The sequence below is a fragment of the Pipistrellus hanaki genome, assembly GCF_964339955.1.
Source record: "Pipistrellus hanaki genome assembly, chromosome: 1".
In the NCBI taxonomy this organism is placed as follows: Eukaryota; Metazoa; Chordata; class Mammalia; order Chiroptera; family Vespertilionidae; genus Pipistrellus; species Pipistrellus hanaki.
The window spans coordinates 825,501-835,994 of NC_140503.1; the positions used below are offsets into that span (position 1 = coordinate 825,501).

At 47.2% G+C, this 10,494-nt stretch overlaps 1 gene segment (V, D, J or C); it reads left to right on the forward strand.

The window, feature by feature from the left end:
• Positions 1 to 9,114: 9,114 nt before the first annotated feature.
• LOC311611688 (immunoglobulin heavy variable 3-11-like) lies at positions 9,115 to 9,633 on the forward strand. The segment is given in 2 exons: positions 9,115 to 9,179; positions 9,272 to 9,633.
• The last annotated feature ends 861 nt before the right edge of the window (positions 9,634 to 10,494 follow it).

Below are 10,494 nucleotides of genomic sequence, written 5' to 3' on the forward strand. Positions count from 1 at the left end.
GGCCACAGTGTCCATCCCAACCTCTCCTGCCTCCTCACATGCATATGTTAGAGTTTTGTGGAGGATCTGATTGAGGAAAATAACAAGAAGAATCTTTCAGCTTCAAAATAAAATCTTCATTCAATGCAAATTCTTATTCCCAAATCCCAGAAGGCCACATGGCCCATCGTGGGTGAAGTGGAGCTAGAGGAAGCTCCATCCACATGCCTCTGGGGGAGCACCCCTGTGTCTTCATCAAAACCCCAGGAAGTAGGATTCTCAGGCCTGGAAGCTGGCCCCAAAGGAATAGGGTCAGGGTGACGGGTCTCAGGAAAGGAGGGAGGGTGGGTCAGGACAGGACCCCTGTGGCCAGCATCCTTGAGCCCTTACCCTTCTGGGGTCGCCCATAGGATGACAAGGTCAGGCATGCAGCCCAGGTCACAGTTGCACCTTATATGCAGACTCCATGCAAATGGGTCTCTCCTACTGCTCCTAAAAGGGGGCCCTTGCCCAGCATGTTGGGGAGACACCAGAACCCAAGCACCTGAGATAAGACCCAGGGGCTCCACCATGGACTTGGTGCCAAGCTGCGTTTTCCTCCTGATCATTTCTCAAGGTCATTGTCAGGAGTTGGGAGCACTGAGCCTTGTGCCTGTGCCTGTTTGTGCTTCCATGTGATTCTAAGTCCCCCTGTGTCTCTGTGTTTGCAGGTGTCCAGTGTGAGGAGCAGCTGGTGGAGTCTGGGGGAGGCCTGGTGCAGCCTGGGGGGTCTCTGAGACTCTCCTGTGCAGCCTCTGGATTCACCTTCAGTAGCTACTTCATGTACTGGGTCCGCCAGGCTCCAGGGAAGGGCCTGGAGTGGGTCTCACACATTAGTGGTGATGGTAGTACTCACATATACTACGCCGCCTCTGTGAAGGGCCGCTTCACCATCTCCAGAGACAACGCCAAGAACACGCTCTACCTGCAAATGAACAGCCTGAGAACCGAGGACACGGCCCTGTATTACTGTGCAAGAGGCACAGTGAGGGGAAGTCAGTGTGAGCCCAGACACAAACCTCCCTGAGGAGGCAGCAAGGCTGGGCTGCAGGGGGCTTTCCAGACATAGGGGGCGCTCAGGGCCTACAGCACAGAGAGCAACCCCAGGAGCATGGGCAGAGGGAGGGGGGAGGGAAGATCTTTCCTGTTGGGCTCAGGGATTTCCTCTCAAGCTCTCAGCTGCCTCCAGGGAGGGCTCTTCCTTCTCATGTTCTCACTAGAGAAAACAGTGAAGAAGGGTGTTGTGTTTGCAGGTGACATGGCAGCAGTGTTGGGGACTCTCCTTCTCCAAGTCTCCTTCAGAAATTCTAAAAGTGGCTTTTTTCATTCTTTTCAGTGTATTGCTGAGTGTGAACTCCTCAGCTGGGTGGCTTGTATTGGGCTGTGTGCACAGCTCTGCATCCCTCTCTCGGGGGCCCAGCTCCCTCAGTGTCTGACTCTTCGTGTTCCCTTCCCCTCCTGGTGCGAGGGAGAGCACAGGCCCTCCCTCTGCTGAAAGGCCTGAGCACACTCAGGGCTGTGACCTCACCCATCCTCTTAGAGTCCACATTGACCCCCAGATGCGCTGTCAGCTCAGTGCTCCAAACACAGAAAGCCCCACATCCATTCACATGAGGGCTCGTCTATCCATCAGGAAGCAGTGCTGACCCCATGGTGGGGACAGGTGACCTGAGGGCTGGGATGTGCATCATTGAACTCCTCCTCCACCTTCCCTCCTGGAACCAAGGTTTTCTAGCTTCACTGTGGTGAGATGTGCATTGGAGCATGTTGGAAGCTGAGGAGCATCCATGGACACCCTGTGTCCATACCATCCTCTTACTACTTGTCCAGGAGACACAGAGTAACACACACACAGTCAGGCACACAGAGTCAAATACACACAAACACACACACACAGTCATACACACACAGAGTCACGCACACACAGTCACACATACAGAGTCACACACCAGTGACACACTCATTTCTGGAAAAGACATGCATTCACACATAACAGTGATATAAAACTGTTCATGTCATTGGGCGCTGTACTTTATGTATTCTATGTAAGAAAACGTGGTTATATTTAATTCTCTTTGGTGTCATATAAAATAAATACGTGTTGCTCAAGCAACTATTATTTCAACACTGACCACAACCTTTGAAGATCAACAGTTGTATTTCTCAGTCCATTTTATTGGAGCTCAAATTAGGAAGTTAATCCAAACTTTGCTAGATAGCTACAAAATTAAAATATGTATCTGAAGTAATAGTAAAAACCTCCCACCAAATAAAAGCCAAGGACCAAATGAACTCAATGATTAAATGGCATAGAAACCGACCAATGAAAACCAAATCTGTGTACTGTTGGGATCTAATGGCTGCATAGGAGTCAAAGCTCTTGAAGCTGATTGGTATAGAAAACAATCAATCAGAACCAAATAAGGGTGCTCTGAAGAGCCAATGGCTGCTTAGGAGGTGGAACTTCTGACACTGACTGGCATAGAAACCAACCAATGAGAACCAAATCTGGATGCTGTGGGAAGCCAATGGCTGCCTAGGTGGTAGCATTTTTTATGCTGGCTTAGGAATCAACCAATTAGAACCAAATTGGCCCACAGGGGAGGGCAATTGTGGACAAACAGGTCATCAGAAGAGGGCAGTTAGGGGTGATCAGGCTGGCAGGCAGATACAATTAGGGGCAAGCAGGCAAGCAGGCAGGTGAGCAGTTAGGAGCCAGTGGTCCAAGATTGTGAGAGGGATGTCTCCCTGATGGCAATCGGATATCCTACAAGGGGTTCCCAATTGGAGAGGGTTCAGGCTGAGTTGAGGGTACCCCTCCACTATGTACAAATTTCATTCACCTGGCCTCTAGTCTATAATAATAAAAGTTAATATGCTAATTAGACCTAATGCCCTTCTGGACAATACCATGTGAGTAGCGGAGGCCAAGCCCCTTACACAAATTCCGTGCATTGGGCCTCTAGTATACCAATAGCTACTGAAATCGATGGAAACAGTGCCTCATTGACTTTATCCCGAAAGGAGTCACTGATTGTTCCCGCATCCTACGTCCTGACAACATCCTGCTGACCTGAGCCCAGATGCAAAGGGAGCTCCGTGAATCCTAAACATGCAGTGATAGCTGGGTCAGCATGGCTCAGTAGTTGAGCATCAACCATGGAACCAGAATTTCACTACTAGATTCCCAGTCAGGGCACATGGCCAGGATGCAGACAACATCCATAGTGTGAAGCATGAAGGAGGCAGCCAATTAATGATTCTCTGTCATCATTGATGTTTATATTTCCCTATTCCCTCTCCCTTCCTCTCTAACATCAATAAAAATATGTTTAAATAAATAATTGAAAATGTTGCAGGCTTGATTCGCAATATGAATAATGGGAAGCAACTGATCTATGTTTCTCTCTCACATCAGTGTTTTTCTCTGTCCTTCCCTCTATCTCTTTCCTTTCCCTCTAAAAATCAATGAACAGGTCCTCAGGTGAGGACAAAGCAAAGAAGATTCAGCCTGGATCGTGTGGCTCAGTGGTTGACCCAACCCGTGACCCAAGAAGTCACTGACTAGATTCCTGGTGTGGGCACTTGATGAGGTTGTGATCTTCACCCCCAGAGGAGGCTATGCAGGTGGCAGGCAATTAATGATTATCTGTCATGGATCTTTCTATCTTTCGATGCCCCTCCCTTTCAATTTTTCTAAAAATCAAGAAAATTCTAAATATTTATACCTATATCTATATCTTTCCATACTCTATCTCTATCTCTATCATCTATGTATATATCTATATCTATATCTATATCTATATCTATATCTATATCTATATCTATATCTATATCTATATCATCTATATGCATGGAAGCAGGGCCATATTAATGTAATCTCTCAGGCTCTGATTGGGCCCAAATCCTACTTCCTCACCACCTCCTGCAGCACAGCCCCTGGTGTGGAAAGAGAGGTCCCTGGGCACAGTGACCAGGACCCCAAGGAGGGCCTGGTTCTCTGAGGATGCAGTCAGCACCTCCTTTCAGGAGAAGTCACAGAGACCTGGACCTCACTCACCTCTTCCTTTGTATGTGCAGACTCCTCCCATATGCAAATGCCCACACTGCCACCAGACACACACACAGTTGGCATCCACTTAAATGCAGGACCTCCTCACCCTTGAGAATGCTTTCTGGGGGAAGAGGACCTCACCTGCAAGACATGACTTCCCTGTGGCTCTTCTTCTTCCTGCTGTCAGCTCCCAGATGTGAGTGACTCAGGGCTTAGACATGAGGAGATGTGGACCCTGCATCTGAGCCCAGGACTCACTGTGTTCTCTCTGTCCCAGGTGTCCTGTCTGAGGTGCAGCTGCAGGAGTCGGGCCCAGGACTGGTGAAGCCCTCGCAGATCCTCTCCCTTACCTGCACTGTCTCTGGATTCTCCATCACAACCAGTGGTTACTGCTGGAGCTGGATCCGCCAGCCCATAGGGAAGGGGCTGGAGTGGATAGGGATAATATGTTATGATGGGAGCACTGCCTACAATCCCTCCCTCAAGAGCCGAACCTCCATCTCCAGAGACATGTCTAAGAACCAGTTCTCCCTGCAGCTGAACTCGGTATCCACTGAGGACACAGCCATGTATTACTGTGCAAGAGACACAGTGAGGGGAAGTCAGTGTGAGCCCAGACACAAACCTCCTGCCTGAGGAGGCAGCAGGGCTGAATATGCAGGGAGCAGTCAGGACACCAGGGGGCGCTGAAGACCACAGCCATGCGGACCAGCTCAGGAGCTGGGACCTGGGGGATGCAGTCTCTGATGACCTGGTCCGTGGATTTATTCTCCAGGAGTAACACCCTCCTCAGGGACTCACTGCCCCTCCCCTTTATGCCTTATGTTTCCTTTCACACAATCTTAGAGGAGGTCACTTTCCTCCTCTGCCTGAAGGAGGCCTTAGTGTTTCCTTTGGTCCTTTCTCCAGGAGACATGGCCACGTGAAGGAGCCATTGGGGACATTGTTGGGCAGTGATCAGAGGAATGTTACTGCAGCCCCAGCAACCAAGCAGCTTGGCTGTGCTAACAAAGGGACAGTCTTCTGTCAGGAGCTGCCGTTGGATGAAACATACAATGCCTTTAATCTCTCAGACAGGAGTGGGTAAAACTGGTCTGTATTTTGAATTTCTAGAGGTTAATAAAATAAGAGCATCTGCAAAGAATAATACATGGAGTATATTAACACTGAAGATTAAATATAGATGAACTTCAAGAAGTCTAAGAAAACTCTCCAACATGGAACACAGAATACATTTTCCATAAAATAGCCAGTGTCCATAATGTAAGAAAATAAAGAAGTCAAATAACCCTTATATAAAAGACTGAGTGACCAAAAGACCTAACAACCAAACCACCATTTGAACAGTTGCTATGATGTGCACTGACCACCAGGAGGAAAACACTCAATGCAGTTGCTGTCCCTTGGTGGTCATTGCACTCCCACAGCATGAGCACAACTCAGGTGACTGAAGAGAAGGCTCAATGATGGTGGTCACACCGAGGGCAGCACATTCCTCTCCCATTTCCGAAGCAGCATGCTAATGAACGATGGCAGGTGACCAGAGCCAGGATGAACTGGAGAGGTATGGCACCCAGGCCGGACTCAGGCTCCTGCCTGGACGCCTGCCACTTGGTGCACTGCCACATTCCTCAGGGATGTCAGACTGCCAGTTTTGGCCCCATACCCACATGCCCCTTGTGGTTCCGAATTGTGAGAGAGTGCAGACCAGGCTGAGGGACAATATCCATGCATGAATCCATGCACCACACCTCTAGTATATACATGGATTTGGAATCTCAGAAAGAGGAGAGAGGGGGCACCACGAAAAATGTTTAAAGAAGTTGTAGCAAATAGTTCTTCAGAATTTGATGTAAACTAAAGACATCTAAGAACACCAATGTACTCCATGAAGAAATGAAAATGAACAACATTAAATCAAGGCACAATGAAGTCAAGCTGGTGAAAAAGATAAAATGTCCATGGGCAGCAAAGAAAAAACCACCCACGAGTCAAGGAACAAGATTAATAAAAACATCAAAGACTACATGAAAAATTACCAAAACCAGAAGACAATGGAATGATGGCTCAAAGAGCTGAAGGAACTTTGAGAAGTCATCAACGTAGAATTCTAAACTAACAGAAAATCTATTTCCAAACTGGATGAAAATGAAATTACAAAATATCTATTTTGTTTGATGCAGCTAGAGCCGTGCTTGAAGGGAAATGGATAGCATTAAATGCTATGTTAGACAAGAATAAAGATCTTTAAATCAATCGTCTAAGACTCCATTTTTAAAAAATGGGAAGGAATGAGAACTAATTTGGAGGCAGAGGTAAATGCCTGTTCTCGCTGCCACTCACAACCACGTGAAATGCAAAACTAAAATAGAGAACAACTATCATTTCAGACTGGGTTGGGTTCGTGGTCAGGGCACAACACATGGCACCAGGACACTCCTTCATTGTAATTGTTATCAAGGTAACTGTCAACTTTTAATTATCTTAAATTGTCCTGAATTCATCCTGTAAAAGATGCACCTGTCCATCATTTCACTTTGTAACCTATCCAAGAGGTCTCCCCGCTTTGCTTTTTCCCACCTCCTTAATCTATCACCAATGAATTTCATGTAACCCATCTATATCCCTTCCTTTGATTGCAATGTATAAATACCGTACAGATGTAACCCATTATCTCCGGAGCATTATCTCAATTAATTGAGGTTCTACTTCCAGGCATATGTCCACAGTGTGGCTCAAATAAACTCACAAAATTCTTTACAGGTCTAAATGGGGTTTTTTGTTTGTTTGTTTGTTTGTTTGTTTACTTTAACAGATCTTTCTTTTTCACAGCTGCATAGTGTTCCATGGTGTAGATGTACCAAGGTTATCCACTAATCTGCTAATGGGCACTTAGGCTATTTACAAAGCTTAGCTGTTGTAAATTGCACTACTACAAACAGGGGTGCATGCATTCTTTCTGATGGATTCCTAGTAGTAGGATATATTCCTACTAGTAGGATCACTGGGTCAACTGAAAGTTCCATTTTTAAATTTTAGATGGAACTCCATATTGTTAATATAATGGCTGCCAGAGTCTGCATTGCTAATGGACCAACTAAATTGATGGGGGGAAATAAACCCAGAGACAAAGAGGCATGAACAGACCATGGAACCTCAGAAGGAAGGCAGGGGTGGGTGGGAAGGATCAACCAATTAACTTGTCTTCATACATTCCTAACCTGATAACACAGACAATGGAGTGGTGAGAGTCTGGGAAGAGGATGGGAGCTAGAGTAGAAAGGATAATGGAGAGAAAAGGAAAACTATGTAATGTATCTGTTGTGGGGTCGAATCCTGGGTTCAGAATAAGACCACCAGAGGCTGATGATTAATTTAAAAAAGCAGGCAAATAATTTATTGAAATAGCTGGCCAGGACAGACACGAGAGCACCACACGCAGGTGGTCTCCACACGACTGCACCATTTCAGGAGTAGGCACCCCCTTTTAAAGGTTCAAACCACAGGAATTTTCCTTTGTTCTAAATTCTAAATCTTAAAGACTACATCCTAAAGACTGGGGTCAGCCTGCAGAGTCGCTGCTAGTCACATCCTGCTGGACATTGGAATGTGGCCGTATCTTGCAATAGCCAATAACACAGAAGCAGAGCTCAGAGGTTATCTACAGTTTCTATCTCTGAAGATTACTGAGTTAGTGGGAATTACTCTCCTGTGGTCCTGGTCCCAGGCAAGGGAAAATTGCCTTAGCCTCCAAGTCTCCACCTGAAAGCTAAGGTAAATAACTTCCCCGCCCCCCCCCCCCCCCCATGTTTAATCAGGTGCAAGAGCCAAACTAGAAGGGTTAAAATTCAAACAGAAGTTTTTACCAAAGTATGGTTGCCAGTATATTTAAATATCAACGATAAAGATTAGGAAAAGGGAAGAGAGAGAGAGAGAGGAGAGAGGAGAGAGAGGAGAGAGAGAAGAGAGAGAACCTCCTGTTCACTGTCCTGGCACCCAGTCCCCACCTTACTCTCTCCCACCTCCATGTCACTCCTCACCTTCCCTCCTTAACTTCAAATGCACAAACACAGCTGTAAACGTTATTAACTGGAGAATTGAAGGTCTTCCTTCCCAACAGTTGTCCACAGTTTGGCTCCAATATAATCTTATAAACATGCTTTCCATGTCTGGACATTTCTTACATCAGAGTGTTATCTTCTCTTTGTTTACCACACACATTCACACACTTGTCTTTTTGTGTGGAGAGGGAGGTGCACACAATTATAAAACCTGCTGCCTCCACAGGATGGTGGTGGTGACTCTAAAGAGTTCACACCCTTTGGTGTGGGGATGACCTCCAACCACTGAGCCCACCAGCCAGGCTCCATGTGTAAATGATGGAAACACTCCCACTGTGAGAGGCTGGGAAACAGGGCTTTTGCACAGGAACAGCAGGGAAGTTGAAGGAAATGTGTGCTTTTGGGAGGCAGCTATGTGCTTCTGAGAGTGGCAGTAGGTTAGACATGGAAGCTGTGGCCACAGTGTCCAGCCCAGCCACTCCTGCCTCCTCACATGCATATGTTAGAGTTTTTTTTGAGGAAAATAACAAGGAGATTCTTTCAGTTTCAAAATAAAAGCTTCATTCAATGCAAATTCTTATTCTTAAACCCCAGAAAGCAACATGGCCCACGGCGGGTGAAGAAGAGAGAGAGGAAGCCCCATCCACATGCCTCTGGGGGAGCACCCCTGGGTCCTCATCAAAATCTCACGAAGGAGGACTCTCAATCCTGGAAGCTGTCCCCAAAGGAATGGGGTCAGGGTTATGGGTCTCATGAAAAAAGGGGGGGGGAGGACAGGACAAGATGGGACCCGTTGTTGCCAGCATCATTGAGTCCTTTCCCATCTGGGGTCGCCCCTAGGATGACAAGATCAGGCATTCAGCCCAGGTCACAGCTTCACTTTATATGCAGACTCCATGCAAATGGGGCTCTCCTCCTGCTCATAAAAGGGGGCCTTGCCTGGCATGTTGGGGAGACACCCAGAACCGAAGCACCTGAGACAGGACTCTGCAGCTCCACCATGGACTTGGTGCCAAGCTGCGTTTTCCTCCTGATCATTTCTCAAGGTCATTGTCAGGGGTTGGGAGCGCTGAGCCCTGTGTGTGCCTGTTTGTGCTTCCATGTGATTTCAAGTCCCCCTGTGTCTCTGTGTTTGCAGGTGTCAAGTGTGAGGTGCAGCTGGTGGAGTCTGGGGGAGGCCTGGTGCAGCCTGGGGGGTCTCTGAGACTGTCCTGTGCAGCCTCTGGATTCACCTTCAGCGACTACTACATGAACTGGGTCCGCCAGGCTCCAGGGAAGGGGCTGGAGTGGATTGCATACCAGTACATTGGTAGTAGTGGTAAAAATTACATAAACTATGCGGACTCTGTGAAGGGCCGCTTCACCATTTCCAGAGACAACGCCAAGAACACACTGTACCTGCAAATGAGCAGCCTGAGAGCCGAGGACACGGCCATGTACTACTGTGCAAGAGACACAGTGAGGGGAAGTCAGTGTGAGCTCAGACACAAACCTCCCTGAGGAGGCAGCAGGGCTGGGCTGCAGGGAGCGTCCAGAATACCAGGGGGCGCTCAGGACCATAGCACAGACAGCAGCCCCAGGAGCAGGGGCAGAGGGAGGAGGAGGGAAGGGCCTTCCTTTTGGGCTAGGGGATTTCCTCTCAAGCTCTCAGCTGCCTCCAGGGAAGGATCTTCCTCTTTCTCTGAGCTTGTAATTTCAGGCTTTCTCACTGCAGACCCCAGAGGAGAAGGTAACACTGCTGTTGGCAGATGACATAAGGGCTGATAGATCCTCCCTTTCTCCAGTTGATGGACAGATGTAAACCCCTCCTGTGGCCAGACATTCCGCCAATCAGCACCTGCCAAATACCCTAAACCCCTAATCCTAAATCCCTAGGTCCCTAATCAATCAGCATATGCTGAATGCCCTAAGCCCAGCACTCTATCCTTAAAGGAGCTTGTAAACCCCTTGCTCGCTCTCTTCTGCTCCTCTCCTTGGAAGCAGCTGGCAGGGGTTCCCTTCCTTCCAATAAATCCTGTGTCCTGCCATCCTGGTTTCTGGTCTACCTTCTCTATTTAATCTATCATGGGCAGTGATGGGGATTCTCCTAACAACATGATACTGTACATACAAAACCTGAAGACCTTTACCAAAAAGCTACTGGATTTAAGAAATGATTTTGGAAATGTAACAGGATATGAAATAAACAGGGGAAAGTTGATGGTACTTTTATACTCCAATAATGAATTCTCAGAAAGGGAAACCAGACCAACAATTCTATTTACCATTGCATCAAAAAAAAAAAAAAATAATGATACGTAAGAATACACTTAGCCACGCAGGTAAAAGACTTATACTCAGAAAAATACAAAATGTTGCATA